This window comes from Pituophis catenifer, unplaced genomic scaffold (genome assembly GCF_029215685.1).
Source record: "Pituophis catenifer annectens isolate HBS135680 unplaced genomic scaffold, rPitCat1.0.hap2 SCAF_3, whole genome shotgun sequence".
In the NCBI taxonomy this organism is placed as follows: domain Eukaryota; kingdom Metazoa; phylum Chordata; class Lepidosauria; order Squamata; family Colubridae; genus Pituophis; species Pituophis catenifer.
In genome coordinates, this window is record NW_027256883.1 from 67,333,482 (window position 1) to 67,349,301 (window position 15,820).

Here is a 15,820-nt window from a genome sequence, read left to right on the forward strand (position 1 = left end):
TCAGTGAAAAGTCTATGTGGAGATGCGGAACTTCCAAATGTAGATTTCACTCTACTTGTTCACTCCATGGCCCCCAGAAGGACATTGCAAATAGCCATGTCTTCTCTGCTTCAAGAAAAGGATCTGTGTAACAGAATTACGAAAGCAAATTCAGAAACAATGTCAGAAAAGAACTCATTGGCATGTATGTTGCTTTTAATGATAAAAAAAAATTATTTGCTTATGATGAAAAGCATTTTTCTTAGAAGGGACAAAATCTTTCTTTTGGATTTGGAGTTCTTTCAAAATCTCAACCATCTTAGTTTGAAGACGTTTCTTTAAGGCTTTCCTTGGTTTTCTGAAAGATTTTATTTTTGCGGTGCTTGACTTGCTGAACAAAACATGTGGCCACACCAAAAGACGGAGCTTAAAAGGCATAGATAATCAAAAAAACATTGCCAGTGAAGAGAACATCATTGTAAACATATTAGTTATTGGTTCTTGTAAGACAATAATCTTTTGTCTTCAGTTCAGTAGTAAAATCCTTTTTGACTCTTGTTATGCTATAATCTGGGCCTGTTCCTAAATAGGCACAATATAAAGTAAAATGGAAGTCGTAACGGGCCTACCAGTGTCAAAAGTAAAGGATAAGTTACCATTATTTCTTGTCTTGTGTTAAGGAAGAAAATTGAATGCTTGAAGAAAAATGGTTAATAAAAGGCTATTCGGGTAATTCTTGACTAACAACAACACTTGGGGCTAGAATTTCCGTTGCTAAGCAGTGTGACTTTAAAGTGCAACTGTATCACTTATCAAGAGCAATCCTTGCACTCTCAGAGTTGTTTGTTTGTTTATCTTATATGCCAGCCATCTTGCCTAGAGGCAGCTTACAAAGGCACCTTACAAAATTTGTATTGTTATCTGAATCCCACCATCATTAGGTGAAGCACCTTCCTCTTGGCTTTTCACAATCAAAGTCAATGGGAAAGCCAGCAGGAAATTGTAAGTACCAGACCCAAGCGGTTGCTGTATGTAGGAGAGAGAGTAAGGGGATGGACATGTCTATGGAGATTCTCAGTCATCCAGGTCATGGTTGTCCCAAAGGTGCTTTTTCAAGAGGCAAGTAGACTTTCTGATTTTTCTTTGAAGACGTTTCGCTTCTCATCCAAGAAGAAGCAGAGCTGAAGAAGCTTCTTGGATGAGAAGCGAAACGTCTTCAAAGAAAAACCAAAGAAGTCCAGTTGCCTCTTGAAAAAGCACCTTTGGGACAAGGGGATGGACAGTTGTGCAAGGGACAATGATAGGGGGTGTGCAAGAGACGCAGTGCTGATGGAGGAGGGTGCACAAGAGGATGCGAGAGAGGTGTGGTGGGGGTCGGAGGATGTGTGCAGGAGACACAATCTAGGAAAGGGGGCACAGATAGAGGAGATTTGTGACTTGAAACTTTCCCTGCTGACTTCCCTACCGGCCTTCAGGGAAAGTTACAAATGATGATCACAAAATTGTAGGCAGCTGTAACAGATCATAAGTGTAAACAAGTTGCCAAGCACCCAGATTGCAATCACATGATTGCAAGGTACTGGGACAGGCAGAACTCCAAGGCTGAGTCATAACCAGTGTTCATTCAGTGATGTCATAACTTTGGAACAAATCTTCATAGGGCAAAGGAATACCTGTACTATAGCTCTTATGTTCTGTGTTCCCTGAATATGCAAAGCACTTTCCCTAAAGGATTTTGTTTTACTGTTACATTTAGTTTAAGAAATGGAGGGAACAGATTGTCACTTCTGCTTGTGAAGGACCAGATCCATTTATAAACGTGCATTTCAGTCTGAGAGAGAAGCAGCAATAAGTTACCTAAAATTTTGTATATAAAACTTTTAAAAAGTCAGAAACATCGTCCCTCAGAAATTTCAATAACCTTAAAGCCCCTCTACTATACAATTTTTGAAGTATTTTATCATTAGTGTTTGTGAAATATGCTTTCACAGAAAATTATTTCTCACTTATTATTTGTATACATTTTATCAATATTTTCCCTTATTGACCTGACACAATTGGGCTTATTGACACAATCAATTTTCTTCTTCTTCTTATTATTATTATTATTATTCAGTCTTTTCTGGTAGGTTTAAGCAAAAGCTGAGGAAAATTGAAAGCAAGGAAAATACAGTTTAATTAGAGGGTATTGATTTGCTTCTATTTCCTATTCAAGTAATTAATTATGTAAAGAGCAGTTTGCATAATATTTAAATCAAGGAATTAATGGCAACCACAGGATAGATATGTCTTGCAAATCTATTTTCCCTCAACTTGGCAACTTAGCTTACTGAAAAGAAGGTTAAGCTGGTTGGTGAAAATAGAATTAGGAGACAAAATACACTGTGAGCAATTTTATAAAAATGGAAAAACAGAGATGTCTGTTTTTCATATTTTAATTATCAATTAGTGCAACTCTTTTAAATATTATTTCTGCAGTTAAAATAGATGCTTTAAGTGATCATTGTAATGGTACTTAAGATTTGTGGATGATGTCAGGATCTGACAAACTGAATTTATTTTATTATTATAATCCCATTTCAACAGCCCGCTCCATCTGGGCAGGCAGGGGTGGCATGCGGCAGACCTTGTCAGCTAAAGAATTCCAACTGGTGGGGTCCAGGAAGAGATTGCCATTCCCTCCACTGTCCACACCCTGTAGAATTATGCTTCCCCTCAGAGATAAAGCAGTGCCCCCCGCCCCCCCCAACTCTCCTGGCCTTTTGAAAGATGTAAAAGCATGGCTCTGCTTGCGGCATACAGAACAGCACTCAGACTTAGGGCTGTTTACTGCCCTGAATGCCTTCCCCCGCCTTTTAATTAACTTTTTAATACTAATTTTTAATCTGTTCTTGCTTTTCTAAAATTGTAAATTTCATATACAGCTTTTACGTTTTCATTTTTTTTTTTACTTGTACCCTGCCCAGTTCCTCTGTGAGGGAGAAGGATAGTTTCAAAAATTTGATCAAGTAAAAATAATGGTAAATTAAAAATCTTACTTTTAAACAATGCTATTTTAATGGGAATACTTAAATATCCATGGAGGGATTTACAGTACTTTCAGAAAGTATTCAGACCCCTTTCACTTTTGTCATGCTGCAGCCTGATTCTTCAGTTGTTGAAATTCTTTTTTTTTTCCTCATTAATCTACACTCAGTACCCCATAATGACAAAGTGAAAAACAGAAGTTTAGAAATGTCTGCAAATTTATTAAAAAAGAAAAAAACCTGAAATTTCTCCTGAAAGCTCCCAGGAGTGGCTAAGGATGGGTTGATTTGTCTGTTTCCTGTTGAGACAGAGCTGTCAATTTCTTTTGGGCCACGCCTCCATCCTCCTCCTCTCTGCCCCAGTTTCGGCTCAGTCTTAACCTGAAGAGACATTTCAAGTGATTCCTGGCCATTCCCAGGAATTTCAGACAGTGACATCGTGAGTGGGGACCTTTTTGAAGGACGGCTTGCTTTTAGCAGCTGCTTTTCGGCCCGTGGAAGCTCAGATTGCCGATTTCATCAGTGGGAGCGATCTAGGGTATTCCTCAAATTAAGCACCGGAGCCAAAGAAAGTGTGCACGGCCCCACCTTGTCTTGCTGGAGCGAGAAGGAGTCCCTGCCTAGTCTCGGCTAGGTAATCTCAGTGGCTGAAGACCTCAGGAGAGGTAGAATCCCTGCCCAGCGGCGACTGGGCATATTCAAAGGCCACAGCATCAGTGGAGGCTTGTTTACTTGGAGTCCCTGCCTAGTTGCGGCTAAACACACTCATATTTGCCCTGCTAGCCTGGTAAGGCTTCAAGTCCCTGCCTAGTCTCAGCTAGGCATACTGTTTGCAGGAAGGCCATTGGGCTTGCAGGAGATTGCAAGCGGTTGCAGTAAGGGTTGCATTATTCAAATTGCAAAATGGAGGGAAGAACTCATAGAGCCAAGAAACAACCCTCCTGCAGTGCTTCACTGGATAAAGAAACAGCCCCCATTAAGGAGGCCTCACATTGGAATAAGTATTCAGATCCTTCACTCTGTACTTTGTTGAAGTACCTTTGGCGGCAATTACAACCTTGAGACTTTTTGGGTATGACACAACAAGCTTTGCTTACCTGTCAGTGGACAGCCACTTTCAATAAGATGTTCAATAAGGTTTGAGTGAGGGCTCTCCCTGGGCCACTCTAAGACATTCACAGAGTTGCCCCTAAGCCAACTGTGTTGTCTTGGCTGTGTGCTTAGAATCGTTGTCATGTTAGAAAGTGAACCTTTGACCCAGTCTGAAGTCCTGAATGCTGTAGAACAAGTTTTCATTTAGGATATCCCTGTACTTTGTTCCACTCAGCTTTCCCTCAACCGCGACCAGTATCCCAGTCCCTGTTGCTGAAAAACACCCCCACCGCATGATTCTGCCACCATCATGCTTCACTGTTGGGATGATATTGGGCAGGTGATGAGCAATGTCTGCTTTTCTCCAGACATAATATTTAGAATTGAGGCCAAACAGTTCAATCTTGATTTCATCAGACCAGAAAATCTTGGTCCATCACAGTATGAGAGTCCATCAGGTGTTTTTTTGCAAATTCCAAGCAGGCTTTCATGTATTTTGCATTGAGGAGAAATTTCCGTCTAGCCACTCTGCCATAAAAGCAAGATCAGTGGAGAGCTGTAGTAATGGTTGTCCTTCTGGAACTCTGTCCCATCTCCACACAGCATCTCAGGAGCTCAGTCTCAGCCCCTTCTCCCGCACGGCACGGAGACAGCAATAAAACACAGCTGGACACATCAATTGAAGAGTGAATGCGGGTTTAATGCTTTTCATCAGTTACGGAACAACGCCAAGCTACAAAGACTTTCAAAGTTGGCGCTACGAGCATCCGCCTCGCAGCGCTTTATATACTATTGCCCCACCCCTCTCTTGATGAACGTGTGGCTCAGCTGTGTAGGATTGAGTTGCAGCGCCGTTTCCGGCTTTCTCATTCTTCGTTTCCCCCCCCCATCCTAAACGCAATCCCTCCACCGACGCCCCTCCACCATCTCCCGTGTCACCTATATCCCGTGCCCTCTCTACGTTGTAGCTTCGTTGGGGATGGGATATTCTCTCCGATCCACCTTCCCGTCCCGTTTGTATGCCGAGCATGCCGGGCTCGACACTCAGTCAGAGTGATCATCAGGTTCTTGGTCACTTCTCTTAGCAAGACCCTTCTCTCCTGATTGCTTAGTTTGACCCAGTGACCAGCTCTTGGAAGAATCCTGGTTGTGCCAAACATCTTCCATTTGAGAATTATGGAGGCCACTGTACTCTTAGGAACCTTTAGTACAGCAGAAGTTTTACTATAACCCACCCACCCCCAATCTGTGCCTTGCAATAATCCTACCTTTGAACTCTGCAGGCAGATTTTGAACTCACAGATTTTGCTCTGCTATTAGTATGCATTGTCAGCTGTGAGGCCTTCCATTGAGAGGTGTGTGCCTTTCCAAATCATGTCCAATCAATTTAATTTACCATAGATGGACTCCAATCAAGGTGTAGAAACATGTCGGCAACGATCAAGAGAAATGGGAAGCTCGTGAGCTAAATTTCACATGTTGTTGCAAAGGGTCTGAATTCTTATGCCAGTGTGATATTTCAGATATTTCTTTTTAATAAATTTACAGACTTTCTAAACTTCTGTTTTCACTTTGTCATTATGGGGTACTGAGTGTAGATTAATGAGAATTTTTTTTTCAATAACTGTAGAATCGGACAGCAGCATAACAAAATTGGCAAAAGTGAAGGGAGTCTGGATACTTTCTGAATGCACTGTATGTATTTAGCAAAATGCAGCATCTAAAAAATAGAAAACTGTACAATAACAAAGAAGATGAACACTGTGGGATTTAGAACTATAACAACTAGGGCCGTGATGATGAACCTATGGCACGTGTGCCACAGGTGACACACGGAGCCATATCTGTGGGCACACAAGTGTTGTCCTAGCTCAGCTCCAGCACGCATGCGCACGCTGGCCAGCTGATTTTTGGGCCTTCCAGGCCCACCGGAAGTCGAGAAATGGGCTGTTTCCGGCCTCCGGAGGGCCTCGGGGGGGGTGGTGGGGAAGGCCGTTTTCGCCGTCCCCAAGCTCCAAGAAAGCCTCTGGAGCCTGGGGAGGATGAAAAACGGGCCTACCGGGCCCACTGTGCCATCACATGCCAAAAACGGGGGGAGCGTGCACGCATGCGTGGGGGGGCAGGGTGCAAGGGGGCATTGAGTGTGGGCACGCATGCACGTGACCCTCCCGCGCTCTCCCCGCTTTTGGCACACGACAGCAAAAAGGTTAGCCATCACTGAACTAACGCAATGTATCTAAGCATTTGGAATTATTGCCCATAACCAGTTCTTACCAACTAGTGATATAATAGATATGTCCAAATTTTCTTTTGAGTGCAATTGAAAATTTAGCTGTGGTTATTTTATTGGTGTTTTGTTAAATCTACGTACCAAATATATACATGCATAACATGAAAAATATGGTGTTTTTCTGGCTCTGATTTTTATCTTCAGTTTGGTAAAGTTTGCCCTCTAGTGGTTAAAATGTTACTATATCCCTTTAGCAAGAATGATAGCATGCTGCCACTTGAAATATGCAATTAATTAAAGAGCATGCAATCTAGGCTGTCAGTGATTCTCACTCCCATAACTAACATATGCAATGGTTTTAGTTTTCTAGTGCTGTAATGCCACGTGTTCTGTATATATCTAGCTATGTGAACTGGAACAAAGTGCATGCTTTGTACCAACAAAGCAAAGGCCTATATGTTCCTTATTGAGTAGTAAATCAGGTTTAGGCGCTGATAGAATCTTGTTCTAATTAAATTGCTCCAAGCTTTTCCACAGAAGACCATTTCTTTATTATTATACTAGTAGCCAGTATCTTGATGAAAACAAGCTAGAAAAACTTGAACCCATGTCTGCTGGGGAATTTGACATCAAAATTCTACATTGTATATACATTGCGTATAGATAACCAAGGGTGAAAAAAAGTTCAACAGCATTATTTGGGATATTAATACTTGCCAAACTGTTGAAAGTATCCAGAATCAGGCAATGCCTTTATTAAGACCAGCCAAAACACACCCAATGGAGCCACATTTATGCCTGTTTCAGAACATGTGATTTTGTACTCCCCAAATAAATTGATAGCTGCTTCTTGCCAGTTACTTAGAGGTCCTCACTCCATTTCCTAACACACCCATAAATACATTGAAAGGGTTTTTCTCTGTACCACACAGCTCCATCTGGATTGGAGTGTATAACAAGGACAACTCTCTGGAAATTAGTGTCCATTGAATGATGAAATAAAATCTGACATGTATTGAAGTTGGGTTGGCTGATTTAGGAATTCCATGCTACAGAGCAGAATTATAAAATTGTACAATCATTAAAGAGTCTTGTGTTATGCAATATGTTTCCTTATCTATTTATCCTATTGCAACCTACTAATCATGGTTACTTATAGTTTAGTGGTTTAGACTGGTTATTCTTGCACAACAAGTTGGAGTATTCGGTGTCCTTCATTTTTTGTGGCTTATAGTTGTCCGCTACTGAAGCGTTTTTCTCTTCCCAAAAGCTCATTAAACTCTTTATTCAACTATATGAGTAACCCTATAGGGATTAGTTACATAATAGAGTGATTGTCCTATCAAACCTTCAAATGTCATAGACTGTAACATTGTATGCATGATACTTAAAAATATATCCAAAGTCAAAGCTTATCTATAATTAAATAATAATTATGAGTCTTCTTTGGGGACCATTTGTCTTTACAGTTTAACACAATCACAACCACCTTCCAATAGCACTTTGAGAACTACCATATGAATTATAATGGGTTTAATCCTGTTCAAGTGTATATCTGGAATTGTTGCATGGAATGCAGTGAGTCATTAACCATGGATGTTTGAAATTGATTTGTTTAACATGTAAAAGTTACAGTTAGATTAATTATTTTTTTAATGAATGCATGGGATACTTTTGCCAGTTCAGCAGGCATTAATTCATAATATGCTTATCAAAAGAAAAAGGGGTTTCAGAGAAGTAATCAAGTCCATTGAAGCATTCTGCATTTGTTTTAGCTGCAGAACTTGGGAAAAATATCCCTATGGAAGCAATGCACTCTTAGAAAATGGAGTAAATAGGAAACTGTTAACATTTTTGTTAACATATTATTTAAAAGATGGAATCACCTGGAATGAAAAATGCCATGGTAGCTATGTTAGCTACAAAAATAATCACCACCTCTGTATTACAGTAATATGTTTATTAAAGGTGAGAGGTTTATTACAATATTAAGAGAAACCAGAGTATCCATCCTACCTACAGTTGAAGTTTAGCACAAATGTTCGTGCTAAACAGCAGGGCTAAAAGGCAGTTGCCAGTGCTATCTATATTACAATTACTATAGTAATGTATTTTATGGCATTTTATGTATTTTTTCAGTAATAATAATTATTACAGATTTATAATATTTTTGTTGTTGTGCTCTCTGGTCTAAAGACCATAATAAAGGTGTTTTTTTTCCAATTAAACAACTAAAAAAAATTGTGTAAGCTTTCATCAGGTGAGATTTAAAGAATGTTCCAGCCAAGTGTCCACTTGTAATCTTGACAGTGGAGGGAATAGTTGCAAATTTTCAGGTTAAGTTGTATCAGTTGATGAAAAGGTTTCAGGATTTGCAACCAAAGTCAACTCCATTTTAGGAGCAGTACAAATCCTTTGATAAATGAAAACTGACATGGAACCAAGCTAGACAGTTCTACTATTTTATGTTAAAGATATCCAATCTTCTTCCAATCCAAGATTCTGCTGATGAATAGGCAGTTATACACACCTTGATTGGCCAACTCAAGGTTACAAAAAACATATGAAAGCTATATCTACATTTATCATATCAGTACTGGTAAATTAAAATTATGGTTTGTGAATTAAAAATAAAAGATTTCGTTCAGGAGAGGCCTTGCAATCCTTAAACAGCTTTCGAAGTTTTCCATTGACTACATTTTTTCTATCAAGTTGGGTTTTTTTAGTTTTAAATTGTTCCAGGCACATAAGATTAATTTGAATCAAAATATATAGCACAAATCTATATATGATACCACTGCAGTTTATCTACAATGCAATAATGAAATGAAGGAAAAAAGTTGTACTTGCAGAAAAATTGGAAGAGTGAAATTATGTTTCTTTTCCATACGAGTCATATTATGCCTTAATCTTACTGGCTCCTGCCAAGTTAAATGAAGATTCAAATGATAAAATGATACTGTCATATAAAACTAGGATTCTCACTTGCTCAAATAGACAAATTAGAAAATGAAATGGTTTGTTTTACATTTCTTTCTCCGGCTTATTGCTTCCAAAACAAACTAGAGTTCTGGTTTAAAGAGTATACTTAGCAAAACCTTGAGAGAATAATCTGTATTTGGTCATGCTCACTTATGGGAGGAATTAGTAGGCATAGTTATTCTTGTTTGGGGCTAAGCCATGACATGTGAACAAAAAAAAAAAAAAATACAAGGAATAGCTTCACCAAAAATACTAACTTGGTAGTTCTATATTTGTACTTTCAAATATCATTGTGCCTAAGGTCAGGGACAGGTATTAATTAAATCTATGATTGTTTATAGTATAGTATGCATTAGGTTATGACTGCTAGAGATTTTATAAATGTCAAAAGAACATTACAAATAGAGAAGGAAACTTGTTTGCCTTTAGGTAAAATCCAGTATGTATCACCCTTCACCAACCTAACCTTTTCTGATGTGTTGTGACTGCAAATCCCAATATTCCCAGCCAGTCTGGGGAAGGTTATATTCAATATTTCAGTGACCTTCTTAGCATGCCCCATAAATCCTTAAGTGAATAACTGTTTCACATGACATCAGTCCTTAATCCAGACCTGCACTGCTCCTGTCTCACCAAGCTGAACACAGCCCATTGGTTATGTATGGCAGCTCACCAGGGACATGATAACTCTCTTATCTTGGCTGCCTGCCCAGGATTGCAAAACACGATGGGACGTGTCCAGCACCTGGTAAGCTGCAGTGTTCATCACAACTTAATTGTGCATTTCTCATTTGATTTCATTGAATAACAGATTTGGACGTTATCATATGAATAGATTCTCAGTGTGTGCTGTTTCTTTTCTGAAATTCAGTCCCTTATGCTCCGTCTTCAACATGGAATAGAATTTATATATGCCCAATCATACCATGCTGGAAAAAGAAAATAGTATAGATGACACATCTGAACCAAAGCTTATTAGTGTCAAACATATAATGTTTAATATGACTCAGAGCTTGAATCACTTACACGCATTACCTAGTGTAACATTGAGATTTTTAAGGTGGGCTTAAAGTCAAGTACATTTCTGATTACAAATCATAATGCTAGTCAGATGAAATATTTTGGGTAGTACAAAAAATTGCACTTTTTTGAGGGATTTTGATTTGTCCTAATCAAAATAATCTTGGTAAGCCATGTCGGTTTTGTAAGAGGAACATTTTTGTTGTCATCAAAAACTGGTAGATCTGTATATCAATGATACTTATAACTGTGTATTAAGTTTTTAACTATATAAAACATAAATAAAACATATTTATTTTTTAATTTTAACTCTAAGATCTCACTATTCCCTGTTTTTTTTAAAATGTGGCTTAAAATAGATAACTCCTTGAGACTGTATTTATGTATTATTATAATAAAGTCATATTGATGTTTCTAGAAATCAAAAGAATTTGGGTTAATGTTTTCAATAGGGTGTTTTCTATTCTTTTTAGTTTATATGTCTATGTTAAGCAGAGAAGATAGTTGTATTTAAGAGCTGTGGTGGCACAGTGGTTAGAATGCAGTACTGCAGGCTACTTCTGCTGACTGCCGGCTGCCTGCAATTTGGCAGATCGAATCTCACCAGATTCAAGGTTGACTCAGCCTTCCATCCTTCCGAGGTGGGTAAAATGAGGACCCAGATTGTTGGGGGCAATATGCTGACTCTGTAAACTGCTTAGAGAGGACTGTAAAGCATTGTGAAACGGTATACAAGTCTAAGTGCTATTGCTATTTGGCAGGGAGAAAGTGAATTATTGCAAGTTATACGTAATAAAACACTGAAGCTAATAGATGAATTTATATACCTTAGTAGAATGTCCTTAAAGTTGCTGAAACAGATGGGGAAATCTTAAGATGTAAAAATGCATAAAAAAGGAATTACTTTGAAATGAGATGGGCACAAATAAATTTAAGTAGTTCGTATTAAGTAGTTTTAATAAATAAATGTAGTTTGTGGTTTGTCAAGAGAAATGAATGTTGGTTAAAATAAGCAAAAATCTCTGTAGATAAGAGTATGTTTCCCTCCCAGCCTGTTCTCCCTACAGCTGATTATTGTTAATAATAGAGGAAACTGACCTTCCTTCCCTCCGGGCGCCCCAGAAGCGCTGCTTCCGAAGCTCCGGTTTTCTGCTCCTCTCAGCTGTTCTGACTGGCAGGCTGATCTACTATGGTCCTGCATGGTGAAATTAGTTGCTTAAATATCTCTGACAGTTCTCTCTCTGCCCCGAGAATCCAAAGTATACAATTAGCTAAACTACTTCTCTAATAGCTCAACAAAAAGAAATTACGTCTCTCCTGGATGCAAGACTGAATCAAACTGGGGAACAACCAGGAGAGGCGTGGCAGAAAGCTCAACAGATTCAGTCTCCAAAGGAAGAAGGCGGAGCAATACCCACACTTTGGATTCTCAAGGCAGTACATCAGAGAATAAGCAAAAATCTCTTTAGATAAGAGTATGTTTCTGCTTACTTTGTTATAGAGATGTTTGGGTTAGGAGAACATAAAAATAAGCTGAACGTAATGAGACAGATGCTTAAGTATGTAGCAAAAAGAGATAGGTATAAGAATGAATGTTGAATGAATATCAAAATACAGATTGAATACCAAAGTATAAAAGAAGTATGTTGAGGTGGTTTGATCATATAGAGAGAATGAACAAAGATCAAATTGTAAAGCAAATTTATGAAGGGAAACCAAATGGATCAAGAGGCAAGAAAGTTAGAAATGAAATTGGTAAAATTCTCAAAAGGATATGGTGATAAATAGGAAACATAAAGAGATATATTGCAATAAAGTACATTTGGTTATACTTCATTTTCTTGTTTTTTTTCTCATGACGTAATTTCTTTGTCTTCCTATTTCTTGTGCCTTTTGTGCATTTTGCATAAAGGAATAGACTGATGAGTTTGTATGTATCAAAAAGAGTTTTGGCTAAAAAAGATTTACAGTATATACTGTAATATCCAGGGAAGGCTTGATATTGATTTATAACCAGTTAGGAAAACTCAGTATTGGTTGAAACAAAGAAGTCACAGTTTGAAGCTTACATCTTTTTTCTAATTTTACATTTTTGCGGTTAGCTTTGTATCGGATCACTTCAAAATAGAAATAAGGGAACCACCTTTTGAAGGTTAGTAGAAAGAAAATGCCAAGCCAAAGCTTTAGCTCTACTGAACTATGTCCTAATTCAGCATTCTGGGCCATGCATCATATTCACTTTTTTAAAAAAAACTAAGAAAAAACTAATATCTGTCCCTTAACAGCAACTTTATTCCACAATTCACTCAACATTCACCTATTTTTCTAGGCATTAATGGAGAGTGTGGGGAGGACCTTCCCCCTTAGGATAATCCATAAAGCCCAGATAGTCATTAATTCATTTCATTAATTCCTTCCCCTCCCTCCCAGTAATTTATAATCCTTCTAAAAACAGATACAAAGCAAAACACACAATTATTTTTTCCATTTTTAACGAATATCATTCTGCTTGATAGTATTTTTAGCCAATGAATGAAGATGTCTAACATTTACTGATATACACTCTGTCTAGCTATTTTCTAAATCTTCTCTGGTGGAAAGTGATTGTTGTCTGCTGAAAAACAATTACTCTAAGAAATCCAGGGTTCTGGTGTAGCTGGTGTGTGTAAATATTTTTTTTCTAAACAGGAAATGAAGTAGGAGGAATCTTTATTATGGTCATAAACCAACATAAGGGTGAAGTACAAACAACAATTTTAAAAGCTAAAAAAATATAAAATACACAAAGTCAAAACAATATTAATTTTCATATCAGAAGATCTTTTTTAAAAAAGAAACTAGAAAGGGGTAAAAATAAAAAACCTTATTAGAAAGGTAGGAGGAAGATGATGAAATGGCAGCACTAAACAAACTTGACTGAACTTGGGAAAGCTACAAATGTCTGGACCTGGTTGGTTTTGGATTAGTAGCCACCAAATAAACCCTGAGTTGGCTAGGTTGCTAGTTGAAAAAGTGTCCCTGAGTAGGCAGTGGCAAGCCACCTTTGCATTGCTGCCGAAGAAATTTCATAAATATTCCCATACAGCCATTAATAGGTAAACTCAGTATAAGGGTGTAATTACTGAAGGGACAAAATGGAAACAAGTTGGCTGTAACAAAAATACTGTATATTGACTGGAGATTTTTTTGCCGTACAGACTTGTTTCTTTTGTTTGTTTGTTTATCTTACCTTCTGGGCAAGGCCTCTATGTGAATATGTCAAATTCATGGGCAAGGTGAAATTGCAAATTAAATAAATCAAAGCATCAGCAGTCATACAGTCAAATGTGTGTTGTAACATGTCAGTTACAACCACATTCTACCCTGAAGTTCCTCTCTCCTCAAGAAAAATTATACTTTGAAATAGCGCTTATGGCTATTTCAAAGCATAGCTATAAGAATGCAAAATTATTTGTACCAGTTGTAGACAATGAAACTTTGTGTGTGAATACAGTATCTCTATAAAGAATGCTGGATATAGTACACCAGAGACCAGAAACGACATCGTAGATTTATTGGATTGTGACTGCATTGTATTCTAATTTGACCATAACTAATCTAATTTAAGTCTCTTTGGGGACTTGATTGTTTCTCTCTGTTTTACGAAGCAATAATTATTAAAGATCTTTTTTATTGTAGAAATAAAATGAAAGAAGCATAAATATCATTTTACAGTGGAGTTTAACACTCTGCCCCATTCCTTGATACTTTGAACTGCAGTTTTCTCAATTCCTCACCGTTAGGTCTGTTGGCTAGGACTCATAGCAGTTAAAGTGCATCTGGATAACCAAATATTACATGTCCCTAGTTTAGAATAATTTACATTTATAACATTTTGATAAGTGGGTTTAGTGTTTTTTGTCTAGTCATTATGCTTTGCAAACTAGTTTACAGCTTAGTATAAATGTGTGAACACAGTCCTGATATTTTGATTAAAGAAGCGGAAAAATGTAAACCAGAGATAAAGAGTAAATAAATAAAATGTTATTCGTAGACTTACTTTATTTAAATAAAATGCTATTACTGCAGTTACAGTAATTTTCACCATTACTTCTTAAAATGGAACGTTTTTTATGTCAGATTCCATAAAGTAGCAAAATTGTTATATCAGACTGCTATTATTAGAATGACTATTAAAATCAGTGTAACATAGAACATACAATGGAAGGATTGTTGAAATTGTGTTTCTGCAATGGGTTTAGCAGCTGCTTGAACTTCATTATTTATTTATTTATGTATATCCTGCCCTTATTATTTTTAATTTTATGGCTAGCCATGATTTTATATTGAAAGAAGAAGATTCATATTGAAGCTGAGTCATGAAAGGAATATTAAACTCAGTAATATTTTGAATATATTTTATTCTAAGAGTATTTGACCTTTTATTAGAACTGTGTAAGTTCTAATGAAAGGAATTTTTTCACCCTGAAAAAGCTACATTTTTGCAAATTGTGGAATATTTTGGAGACATTAACCTATAATGTTTCAATAGCATTTGATTGAGTTCTGCTTTGAAATTAGTGCAATAGTATAATAGAAACACCATGTTTTTAATCCCCAGATTTCTCGATTGGAATAAATGTGATTTGAACATGTACAATACATTGTTATGTGTCAGTATATATACTTGCTATGTCTACTGTATTTTTAAAAGTATTATTTTGGCCGATAGTTTAAAAATGGGAAATAACAGCATTTGGGAAGTGAAACTTTATGGTGAAATATTGTAAGCCTGCTGAATCTCTTGAATCCCTTGTAAATACTATTTTCTCTATTAATTGTTTTGCCAATAATTTGTGGGATACTTACCGTTAGTGACTAATAGTGTATATGGATTTGGATCTGAATATATTTACTCCATTAATGTCAACCTTTCCTACTCTTTCTTTTAACTGATTAAAAAAGCTGAGAATTTGTAATGTTAATGCACCTGTTTACAACAGGTTGTAACACATAGATCAATATATATTGTTAATAGCATCCTTACTTTTGGCTAATAGCATCCTGCACTTCATGGCTAAATTGCAGGAAACTTCCTGTTGCTTTTGCTTGTTATCTACCTTTAGTACAAACTTTACTATTTTATATCTTGCTCTAAATTTGTATTTTGTTACTGACATTTTCCCATATCAAAATACACACTGACTAACAAATCCAGAGTAAATACCTTGAATTGTAAATACAATGCATAAAAGAGTTATAAAACCTCAACTTTTTAAGATGAGTGGGTGGATGGGTGGGTAGGTAAGTAGGTAGATAGGTAAATAAATAAGTAAGTCTTCACATTTTTCAGAAATAGTTAAAATTTCGGTACATGAAAAACCAGAAGATGAGTAATTCATTCCACAATAAAACTCCAGACTAAGCCTAAATTGCAGCTGTCATAACCACATTTTGACCTTTTGTTTGAACCTTGTCAACAACTTTCTGTTTATGTCAGTGTTGATCAGTG

General features: G+C 37.1%; 1 protein-coding gene across 2 annotated transcripts in view; it reads left to right on the forward strand.

The window, feature by feature from the left end:
- The window catches only part of JARID2 (jumonji and AT-rich interaction domain containing 2), a 255,478-nt gene that overhangs the window by 169,710 nt on the left and 69,948 nt on the right, over positions 1-15,820 (forward strand). The window lies entirely within an intron of this gene.